The 12316-nt window shown below is 35.2% G+C and overlaps 1 long non-coding RNA gene across 1 annotated transcript in view; it reads right to left on the bottom strand.

Annotated features, from left to right (window-relative positions):
* Positions 1 to 1127: 1127 nt before the first annotated feature.
* Positions 1128 to 12316, bottom strand: part of LOC108449168 — a 32041-nt gene continuing 20852 nt past the window's right edge. The window contains exon 2 of the long non-coding RNA XR_001865303.1: positions 1128 to 3041. This is a non-coding gene — a long non-coding RNA (uncharacterized LOC108449168). The remainder of the gene's footprint in view (positions 3042 to 12316) is intronic.

Consider the following 12316-nt stretch of genomic DNA (forward strand, 5'->3'; position numbering starts at 1 on the left):
AAAATTTCTGTTTCCTTTCAGAAGCCAAAGTGGGTTTTTTCTTGATTTTGTTTTCTTAAAGCATGTACAGGAATCTCTTTTACAGTTTTTCAAAATCCTATTTACTTTTCAATGTAATGTCATGGGTTTGACTGTATCTTGCAACATCAAAGCCTAGAAACCAGGTTACAGGGGAAAAGGATTTGCCTTCTTGGCGTGCTTCCCAGAAGACAAAACAAAATTCTCATATCCACTGTCTGCTCTTCTAAATTTCCTACCTGTCATCATTAAATGAGTCAGTGTCAGGATGTAAATGAGAACCTAACAGCTTTACCTGTGGATCTAGCTGCTGAATTTGAAAAACAATCAAACAAACAAACAAGCAAACAAAACAAATACAAAAGAAAGCATATATAACAGAACATATCTTTTTATTGTATTCTAAATATGTGCATCAATATTTATCTTTGATAATTTAAAATAGAGATAATAAGGCATATACATTCACTACACTAACCAGACAATCTATTTAAAGGTTTATTGTACCCTTACAGTGGGTCCCCATTAACTTTTTAGTTCAGTTTGTGAGCACATCATCAAGCGTGTAGCCTTCATGGAGCTGCCTCTGAGCACATGAACTCAATTCCTGTTAAAGGAAGTCAAGCTATGGGAAGAACCAAAGACAATAAACTTTGCATGTTTCAGTTATTAATGGACACTCAGTCAGCAGGACCAAAAGCTAGAGCAGGTGTGAAGTGAAACCTCACCAAAACAAAACCCAATGTTAAACTTACAATGTGAACACCAGGAGTACCCCACTTACTCTTTTAACACTCTTACTGTGTTGCAGTTCTTTGTAGAGGGACATGGTAATATGAATCTCTGAATCTCCTCCAGCAGTGCCCTTCTTTCTCCTCTGAAGAAAAAAATAAGCCAGCTGAGGCAACTAACTCAAATACAGGAGACTTGTTGAAGCAAGAGTATCTCCCATCATTGTCAAGTCCCACTCATACTGCATCAGGTTTTACAGCAATAGATACAAGACCTGACAAAAGAAATCCTCTCAAAACAGATGAATCTACGCTATTACACTCATGAACAAATAATTCAATTATTCATCTCAAGGTAAATGGAGGTTTCACTTCTTGTTATATTGTGTGTAGTTATCTGGCAGAATGCATTGCAGGGAGAGCACCTGCTGGAAAGAATCATGACTTTTTTTTTTTTGTTAAGGCAAGCTAATTTTATAATCAGTAGCAGCAATTTGTTCTATTATTTAAACAATGTTAATATTGTGGAATCATATATTTTGAAGAATAAGTTTTCTCCATGGAGGCCAGAATACTTATTCTTCATTGTGGAAGGAAACGTGCTTCATGGGCTCCTTGTTACACTCTATACTGGAACAAGGTTGGAAGCTGGCTTTTCTTATTCCATAGGTGTTGTCTAAAGTCAGAGATAGGATGATGAAGCCGATTGAGAAACACAGTACGAAAAAAGGAAGATTTAAAACAAAATAATTTTTATTCACCTCCCAGACAAGATTCTGATTCCTAGTTCATTATCTGTTTGCTTCTGATTTGCTTCCAGAGACAATTACTATCATCTTGCAACATTTTACATATTTTTTCAGTTTCAACAGGGCCACTAAACAGACTTTTAACTGGAGAATATAATATAGTTTTCTTTAAAGATTCAACTGGCTTCACAGTATACAGCTAATGAGCTATCTAAAAGTGTATCAGTGAAAAGAGCTCATTGTGCTGTGTCTTATCGTATCTGTAAATGAGTCTTTAAAACCTCTGATCACTATCTCTATACCATCCTCAAACAAAAGGATACATTGGCGCCAAGCAGCAAGAAAAGCACTAAGCTGAAATGTTAGAGGAAAAAAGCTAGTTAATTGATACATAGATTTCTCAAGATGATAGCTTCTGCTTGAAGAAAAATAAATCTTCTGTCATGAGGATAAAAAACAAAAAGCCATTTAAATCCAGATAGAATGCAATGGCACCAAAACATTGAAAAAATCTGCTTTTGAACCTTGTTTCTCTAACAGACAAGTACACTTCTCACTGCTCTTCACTTAATATACGCAATAGTAAAGTACAGAAAGAACCGGTTCATCATTATCACGAATTTGCCAATTATAAGAAAAACATGTTGGTGAATATAAATGCTTTGTGTTTGACGTTGTTCTCATTCCTCTACTTTTCTTGCTATGGCAGGTAACTATCTACTTCTCTCCTATGGATTGCTATTGGGAATTTTATCTTTCAGAGATCAGGAACATGCTGGAAAATTATTTATTTCTCATCAAACAGGTAAGGCAATTTAGAATCCCCAGATAAGGGAAGGAATTCCTGCAGTTCTTCCAGAAAGATTCCAGAGTTGTTGAAACATTTAAATAAGAAAACCAAATTTCCAGTCATCTTGCATGGACTGTGAAAAGAACACAGTTCAGTACTAAAAGAGATGTCCTCCCACCTGGGTGGTTATGTACTGGAACACAGAGGAAGGCTTGATTGCACGTTTTTAAGAGAGTCATAAGTAGCCATCATCTCACATTCAAATAGTTCTTTGAAGTATCTTAACTCATGGTGTGCCTTGCAGTTGATCACATCTCTATTTCTTTTGAGAGTTTCTTATTTATCTGTCATTGCAGATGTTGGTGATAGACAATTCACATCCCAAGGTCATGGAAGTAAGTGACCTTTTTGCTGACTCTTCCATGCATTGCAAGATAATGCTTAAAGGGTTAAGCTGATTTTGTGTGGATCGTCAGTGACATCCAGTGGCTATTCAAGGTGATCGCAGGTGTGCGATGCCAATCCAGAGTCCCACTGTAGTGGAGTGATACGAACTGAAGAGGACGTTAACTAGCTGACTATGTTCCTTATCCTGGTTGATCTTATATGCTGTGAAAATTATAATTATTGATTTGTTTTGCAATATTATTATAATTAGCTGCATATTTTTCTTCTGTGGAGCCCAGTTCTTCCAAGCATATCTTGTCCATTCTGTCATCACAAGTAGAAAATGGAATTGCCCAGGAGATAGCCCTTATGTCAAGAGTGTATAATAACCAAAAGGACAATCACATGAGGGGAAAGGGAAGGGGAAAGAAAAAGGAAAAAAAAATACTTAGACCCCACCACTCTAAATTTCATTGTCTAAACTACACGGTGATCAGGAACACCACTGCTGAAAAAAACATAGATGGTTTTTATTTTGTTACTTCATGATATTTAATTCAGTCCATGTCTTAAATCTCTTCTTCTGTTCATAACCAATGAGACATATTCCAGGTTTAGACTCTAAATTATCAAACCAATTTTCTATCACAATACCACCCATTTCTTGTTTTGTTCTGTTTTAAATGAAAACCAGTTACTTTGAAATCCTTTTTTTTTGTCTTTCCCAATTTCTGTTTCAGTTTCACTCTGCATAGACTGGGTTGTCTTCTTATATCTGCATATTATTCCAGCATAGTCCCTACACAGTTTGAGGATCTAACCATGCATGTGTTGACCTTGGTAACTTCTCAATCTCCACTAAAACTTTAAGTCTTTTTTCTAGCTATTCATGCTAACTCATGCTTGCCATCTCTACTGTATATGTTTATGAGCTGTATGAATAAGATGCAGGTCTCTGCCTGTGCGTGGTGGCCTGTCTGCGTACAGAAATTTGTAAGCCTGTCACAGGCTCTGGCTAAGGAACTCTCCTCTCTACCCAATATTCTGCCTGGTCACCACCAATAGGTACATTTCCAAGCAAACCAGAAAACTTTCCAACTCACTTAACCTGTGAATTAAAACCACATTTCATTGTCTTCTCAATTGTTCAACTTAAAAAAAACCCAAACAAAACCATCCTAAAACAACCAAAAAACCCCACCTATATCTTGGTACTATAAATAATTCATTAGCTTGTTCTCTAAACTCACTACCATTTTATGTTCACTAATATTTTTACAAAATAATCCACTGCTCAGTAGCATAAAAAAAGTAGAAGTTTGGGTTATGACACACAAAATAATATTCAAACCATACTAAATATTTCTATCTCATTGGCACTTAGCTATCAAAGTCTATGTACCTCAAAACATAGAGATTTTATCCAACCAGAATCTTTTTTAATAAAGGCCAAATGCCAAAATGTGGTGGTTTTATATCTGGCCAACAGCCAATGAAATACCAAGTGTAATACCATTTTAATGTATAAATATTTATTCAAAACTAGAATATCATGTAACAATGTACTTCTAATGCATCCATGAAATAATTTTCTTTTCTTTCCATGTACAACATATTCTAAAGCCCGTTTGTTATAACTTAACCAAAAAAACAATGGGGAAATGCAGAAATGCAGGACAACACACAGAAGTTATACTGATCAGCATGAATACTTTTCTGTGACAGAAATACTGTTCTCTTTTACCCTCCTGGTGCTGTCAGGGTACACCAAAAACAAGAACTTGTTCACTTGGCTAAAACAACCTATCTTCCCACTTCAAATATACAGATTCAATTAATAAGCAATTAAGATAATACAGAAATCTGAACAATTCATCATCATCATCATCATCATCATCATCATCATCATCATCATCATCATCATCATCATCATCATCATCATCATCATCATCATCATCATCATCATCATCATCATCATCATCATCATCATCATCATCATCATCATCATCATCATCATCATCATCATCATCATCATCATCATCATCATTATCAGTGCAGTGCACATTTCATATTTGTAACTAGATAAAGGAAAATTATTAAATTGCTACACTAAATCACAAGATTAGAATGCATACTGAAATGGACAAAATGAAAAGAGAGAAAATAATTCTGAATCTCAGTCAAGTGTGATTAGTTTACTTAATATATTGAGAGATATCATTTTACTTTTGGTAGTAACTGTTATCTGCAGACCTGCTTTTAAGGAAGACAGTAAAAACATTCACACATCTTTTAAAATATTAAACATAGGTTTAGAAATTGATTAGGTCATAGAAATGCATTTGTAAGGCAGAACTGTCTAAGGGAAAGAAATACACATAGATTAGGGGAATGAAATAGATCACTAGATCATAGATCACATAGATCACTAAAACTACTTGAATATTTGTTGTCAGGCACTTATATCCTGTCTCTCAAGTTCTCCTAAATATTTGCTCTGAATTGATTCTAAAACCTAAACATCAACACTAGTACTGAATGAGAAAAAAAAAATTGTTATGTAAAATAGATGGCACAACTTCAAATCACAATTGGAAACACTCTCTAAGCCTTCCAAGGGATGAAACAGCATCAGATGAGGGAACCTCAGGGATCATTTACAAAGATGCCTGTTCTTCAATCACTCTTTAAATTGAGTAAAGTAAAATTTTGTGACTTAAGCCAAATGTAAATTACTTCTTATCATAACAAAAGCAAGGCAAAATTCTCTTCTTGTATCCCTTTTTATTTCCTTTTTTCAATGTAACATTAAACTTACATTAAGTTTTTTTCCATAACAAAAGCAGTTCAAAACATGTACAAAGTTCTCCGTAACAATGGTGCATTAGTGACAAACCCTATGCTTTTTAAGCAGAAATAAATCTACATACATAATTACTGTCTTCTGTATTCACCATCTTACTGCAAAATAAGAGGATAGGTATCGAAATCTACTCTGAAGTTTCTAAATTGTTTTGTGAAAAAAGGTGATTCCTAATTAGGAAAATCTTTACTCAATTTTCCCATCCCCACCTCTCCCACCCACTGAGGGTACAGATTATTCTGTCATAGCAATTTTTTCAAGCATACTGAGTTATAAACTCACAAGAGTTCCATTTGTCTGTTATTCTGATCTCCCTCATAACATGTCCAGTGCATGCCACATATGGATTCCTATGTCTACAGTAAGCATTCATATATGTTAAAGACCAGAATGTGCCTTCCTGACTGAGTTCATTAAAGTTACCCTGTACAAGTGACCCTCAGTGTGAGGAAAAGTGAGATGGTACTCCATGGGCTTGATTTACCATATTTCTCTAGTTTTTTCTGTGACTAAATTCCATTTCTAAGGTCCCTTGTGAAAACAGAGGGCAGATTCTGCTGCCAGGGAAAGGAAAAACAATCTCTAATTTGTCTCTTATGCCTGACCCTTCTGCTGAGACATGCATTCATCTTCATTCACAGCCCAGCTTAATATACTGCAGTTTGACATCCTAGTGTCTGAAGCCACACTGCAGTTTACTGTAATGCTAAAGTGGAAGTGAAAGAGGGAAAGGTATCATTTTGTCACCAGACGGAAAGATGAGCAGAACGGGGTTTGACGGGCTGCTTAATAAGTGTGTTAGAGAACACTGCCAAAATGGTAGATCTATTCCTTAATGCAATGATTTTCCTATAGGTATTCTCTACTCTTCAAAGGAAGACCTCAGACCTGATTTTACCATCTTTTCTAAAAAAGTGAATAACAGCTTAATTTGAAAATAAACCTTCCATCTCTGTGGTACAAGGAAATTTGTTCTTAATTACTTTGTTACCAAATGATAAAAAATGATTAGAAATTTGTTAGTTGGTCACGGGGGTTTTTTTAACTTTTTGTTACCCCTTACGCATTTTCACTCTTCATTTTATAAGCTCCTTATCTAGCCTCTTATTTTCTATGTAACAGGGGAGAAGGTGAATGTTCAACTGAATTTCTTTGTGATTTTTATTTTTTGATGAGGACAATCTTTGTTATATAGTAGAATAACTTGGATAAGGCCAATTATCTGTCTCACATTGATTAAGAAAATCTGTCATTTTGGTCAAGTTTTACATATTGAATTTTAATCACATTACATTTTTAAAATCTCATTAAAAGTTTTTGGGTTTTTTAACACAGTTGGTTCACCAGCCCTCTATTTCATTTGATTTCTAATCTTGGTGTGACAGAAATTGCATGTATTTAGAAATTAAATAATTACCAGAAGGTTTGCAAGAACAGCAGAAGCACAAATATTGATTCAGCATCTAACCCACTTTACCTTCATTGAAAGTTAAGTGTTTGCTAACACGGCTAACACTGGATGCCACAATGGTTGTGGTGTATCTTGCTGAACTTAAATCTTGAGTTAATGTAAAGCCCATGTGATACGAAAACATGTTCATGCTTCTTATAAATATTTTTATAAAGATATTTGCATTACTGTGAAGCCAAACTACATTAAAAGTGTGCCTATTCCCGTCTGTAGTGTAGCTACAAGGGTATACATTTGCATTTAAGATGTTTAACTGTATTTACACATCTCATAGCTTTGCATTGTAGATATATAAAAAGGAAACAATTATAGCCTCCTCATAAATTCACTTTTTTATATAAATAAATGTCATCTTATGGTATTAGTATAAGATAAGATATATTATAACCAAAACTAAGGCAACATATTGTAAAGATTTAATCACCCTTGCTGTCTATAGATCAGAAAGCCAAAGAGTATCTATCAGGGATTTTTTTTTTATGTACTCTTTTATTCAGACGAGGAGAAATTATTCTTGATCTGTTGTTTTGTTTAAAGGCAAAAATCAAAATATATAGTAACACAGACTTTCAAAGCACACAGACTTTCGTGTGTCACTGAAACCAGACTTAAGAACTTATTTTTTTCTGAAGATTTGTGTTTATATCACTTTTGACTTATTACCAGAGAAGCATTTGCACTATGACACAATTCCTTGGAGAAGCTGCCACTTCATTTTTGTTCACAGTCCTTGAGATACTGTATTCACAAAAGAAAATTTTATGGCTGTAATTGACCAAAATGTAGAAAGTAAAACAATGTAATTAGTATATTCATCTTGGAAAGAAACTGATTTTGAGATTCATTAAGATACACAAGGTTTCTCCATAGAAATAAGTCATGTCCACTTTCAGAAAAAATTAAAAACTCATCAGATAATGTAGCTACTCAGTGATAGCATTGATTCAAAATGTTCCAGTCAGAGCAGTAAAAAAATGAAAGAACGCTCTGATAACTCTAGAAAATAAAATAAAGGTATCTATCACAAAACTGAGCTTTTCCAATGCTAACATTGCTTGGTGAAGAAAAAAAAAATGAAAGAAATTTTAAAAAGCATTAAACCAGTCAAGCTGAAGGGTATCTCATGGGTGGCATTTCCATAGCCACATGAAGCACAAGAGGAGGCCTCTCCATTGGCACAGTAACATAAGCAATACATAAAAACTCAGTTGTTATATACGTGTATGGACATGCACAGGGATTTCTTCAGTAACATTCCCATTTGGGGTAAACTCCCTGGAAACAGCAAACAGATGGAACAGCAACTCTTACCACTACACACACCATCAGAGTTAGTTTATTGTACCTGGGGAAAAGTGTCATACCATTTAAAGATCTGTAGCAAATTATTTTCAGAACAACCAGGGATATCTAGGAAGCATTCTGAGAACACACTATCATTTCATGTAGCAGAAAAAGCCCAAAAGGCGCTGTTTAGTCAGAGGTATTAACTACTAAACATAATTTAAGATTTCCTGGAGCTGTGTGAAATCATGTGTGTGGGCCTGGAATTTAAGGAAACAACAATATTAAAGCAAGAGTAAAAATGTCCTAAAAGATGCTGCATCATGAGTGATTCGACACCATTCCACCAATACCTTTCCTTCAGGAAAGAAAACATGTTTAAAATCTGGTGTCTCTATATGCAGGCAGACTATTATGCTCTGTAAATAGGTTTAAAATGTCCTAACATTTCTGAGGCTTTCTTATCTCTTGCTCATTTACCTTTCTTTAGATTGCTTTCACACTTTTCCCCCTTTCCATTAAATTATTCAAGAACTCCTCTTTATAAAGGTCACAGTCATAAAAACCAGGGAACGGGAGCAGTAACATGTGATTCACAGGACCAATGAGGCAGCACACAAAGTGGATTGTGAAGGACTCATAAAACCTGAGGCCAGAAGGAATCGTCAGATGGTCTAATCTGATCTCCAGTATATGACAAGTCATTATATCTCACTTATATAGACCAGAGAGTGAAAATGCCTCAGCTTTTCACTAAAAATGGTAATGTTATCTCTTCGGCAACTAACTGCAGGCAGGGGCAAGTTGACCAAACTTATTGCTAGTATCTCCCATGAAGGTTATCCTATATTTCATGGAATTATTTCTGTAACCTATGAAACAAGATTCAGGGAGATTTACTACTCAGAGCAGAGAGAAAATAGCACTCCTTCTTCCAGCTTCCTCTTCATTCTGGCAGAGGTTCAGTCTGGCACCAGCACGGCCTTGACAATCAAGCACAAACAGAGGCTTTGACAAGCAGAAACAACTCAAAGTAGGCTCATGAGCTTCACTGTGTGATTTGTTGCTGATATAGATCCCAGCTGAGTTAAGTTAATGAAGCCACTGCCTAATTAAACCATATCTTTTACTTTTTTACCTTTCTGCCACAGACAACAGATGGGTTTGGCTAGTACTTACTTTGGTGTACTCATTGTTTTCTTTGGTGGCTTTGTTCCAGTGGCTCATAATTTGCACTGTTTAAAATAAAAGTAAAATATTGTAAAAGGTGGCCAAATTCTTGTTTGCATTTATATTCCTTCAGTTTCCTGTCACTGGTTCTTCTTATGACTTACCTCTAATGAAAATAAGCCAATATCCAATGGCGCTGCTAACACACTTCATTCAGGCCACCTTTCAATCTTACTTCTGCCATTCCAAACAAGTGCCACTTCTGAAGTATTGCAGAGCAAGTCATTTTTTTGCAGTATGTAGATAATATTTCTGGCTCTGCTTTGTACCTTTTTCGCTTTTACAAGTGAGCCCCAGATCTGTGTGGAGCAATATAGCTTGATTCCAGCAGCACTGATCACACAGCCAAACTCCGTGCCTTCCCGACTTGGCTTCACTTACATGTCCACTGACCACTGACTCCCACAGTTGTTTTCAGTAAACTTATTTCCCATTCTGTAGATCTAGTTCTCATTCTGTGTTTTGTTGGGTTTTTTTTCTTTATGCAAAAATTTTGTCATTATGATTACAAATGTCTATTAAACTGCCTCATCATTTTAGGAGAGACAAATACTCATCTTTTAAACTCACTACCATGCTTCATGTCCTGCATAAATTCTACCGATTCTATCTATCTATCTATCTACCTAGCTATAATTTAACATAAAACTGTTGAGAAAGGTATTGAATAACTTTGGATTCAATACCAAAAGCTTGCAGCAACTCCCTAAGTAAAACTCATTTAATAACAATTTCCCATTTATGGGTTATGTTTTCATCAGCATGTTAATTATGGTTGATTTAACCACATATTTCTCATTGATATCTTACAGCATTAATCTTTTTTTCAGATTTTTAGTTATTAAATACATTAAAATTATATATTCATACATTAATGCCTCATTCATACATGCTAAATGCCTCAGTAATAATTCAAAGATATAGTTACCTTTCTGAGGGAAATTTGTAAAAGGCTGGTTTGACAAGACTTACTTGCTATAAACCCACATTGAATGGCATTAATTATATTCCTAAACAATACTTGCAGTAAACAGCTAGTGAACAATCCATCAAATAAAATATGTTTGCACACTGTATTTGGCCTCTGTCACGAGAAGTCAGTAGGAGTGTTTCCATCCATTCTTTAGTCTTTGGATAAGGCCTTTATCAAACACTTTAAAATGTGCACATTAATTTCAAAGTCAGTCTGTTTACTGACACTTCATAAACATGTAGAGGACTACATTTAGTGAAAAAGCTTACTTGCTACAAGTGATTCATCCAGCTTTAGAAAAGCTGTATCTACAGAGCACTGAAATACTGGAGTTAACACTATTTCAAGGTCTTCCCTTTGTGCTTCAAGTTGATAATCACTGTTCATATTTTGTTGGCTTTTCACAGACGACACCACTAAAAAAGAATTGGAATGCTTCAAATGCAAGTAAGCAGATAAATAGCACAAGGCTCATGGGCTGGCCTCAGTAGGAATTCTTTAGAAAATGCTAGATGAGAAAATGAATACCTTGTTGCTAGGTTACCTTTGTTTCATTTAGTGCCATAATTATTTGTTGCTTAAAGAAGAAGCATTGACATTTTCCCCCTTAGTCCCTGCCATATGGAAGAGAGGTTTTTAAGATTCTCTTATGAGAGGTGCACATTTATAAGATATACCTTTATGTTCTCCAAGTGGAAGAATCAACATGCTAGGGGATAATCAAGACATTTCAGGTTTCAAAAACTTCTGCTGTTCCAAAATAATTCTGATATTTCTGACAGTTTATTTTTAGAAGCAAATATACTTCCTAACTACTTGATTATATATTTCTCTACTTTTTAATCAATCAGGAAATGTGCAGATAAAATTATCTGTCATACACTTTAATCACTAAGTAGAACTGTTTCTCCCTTCTGGAGGGTTAACAAAACAGATGGTATGAGTGAATAGGCTCATATTTCAGTTTTTAATCACACTCACCACCAGAGGTCTTATTTGGGTCCATATGATTTTGATGTATTTACCCTAAAAACAATAAAGAAACACTGTAAATTATAAATAATGCCAAACCAAATGCCATCCTAAATATATTCAGCTGAAGATGTGTGGAAATGCTTTCCTGAATTTTGTGGGAAGCGATTTTTACCTGAAGACCTCGAAAAAACCTTTGAACATCACGACGCTTCTATGTATGTGTAGGTGTGTGTAGAAATATTAATCTTTTGTTCTTGAAGCAGAGACAGTAAAGGATACTTGAACCATATAGATAAAGGGATGCAGCCAAAGTCACAAACTAAGCCAGTAGCAGAGCTAAGCAAAGTACCTGGATCCAGTATTTGATTCTGATTCTTAATGATGTATTTTAGACAAATTCTGGAGACAAAGCTTTAGCACTTTCATCTTCTTCCAGATGTCAGTTACAGCCTGGCATCACAAGTATGTGGGAATAGAAATACTGCTGCATCCAGGGCTGTGTGAGCCATGGGATAGATAGAGTGTCCTGTGGCTGTCAGCTTAAAGTGCTGATGTACCACTTCAATGCTTATACACAGTAATAGTGGAAGCTATAGAAAGTGTCAAGAAGAGCAAATTAGTCCTTCTTTTCTGTATTGTCTCTTGAATCACATCCACAAAAATTGTAAGCATAACTTTTTTTTCCTTTGGAGGTTTTCCTAATCAGATTCAGAAAAACCTATGCTCAGAAATAGATGTGATGAGTCCATAGTACCAACACAGTATGAAGCCACCCATGACCCAAAGCAGCAATGCATGTTTTTTAGTACATATTTGACCAGTAATTTTAGTTTAAAAATCTTTGG

Source organism: Corvus brachyrhynchos, unplaced genomic scaffold (assembly GCF_000691975.1).
Source record: "Corvus brachyrhynchos isolate BGI_N302 unplaced genomic scaffold, ASM69197v1 scaffold17, whole genome shotgun sequence".
Classification (NCBI taxonomy): Eukaryota; Metazoa; Chordata; class Aves; order Passeriformes; family Corvidae; genus Corvus; species Corvus brachyrhynchos.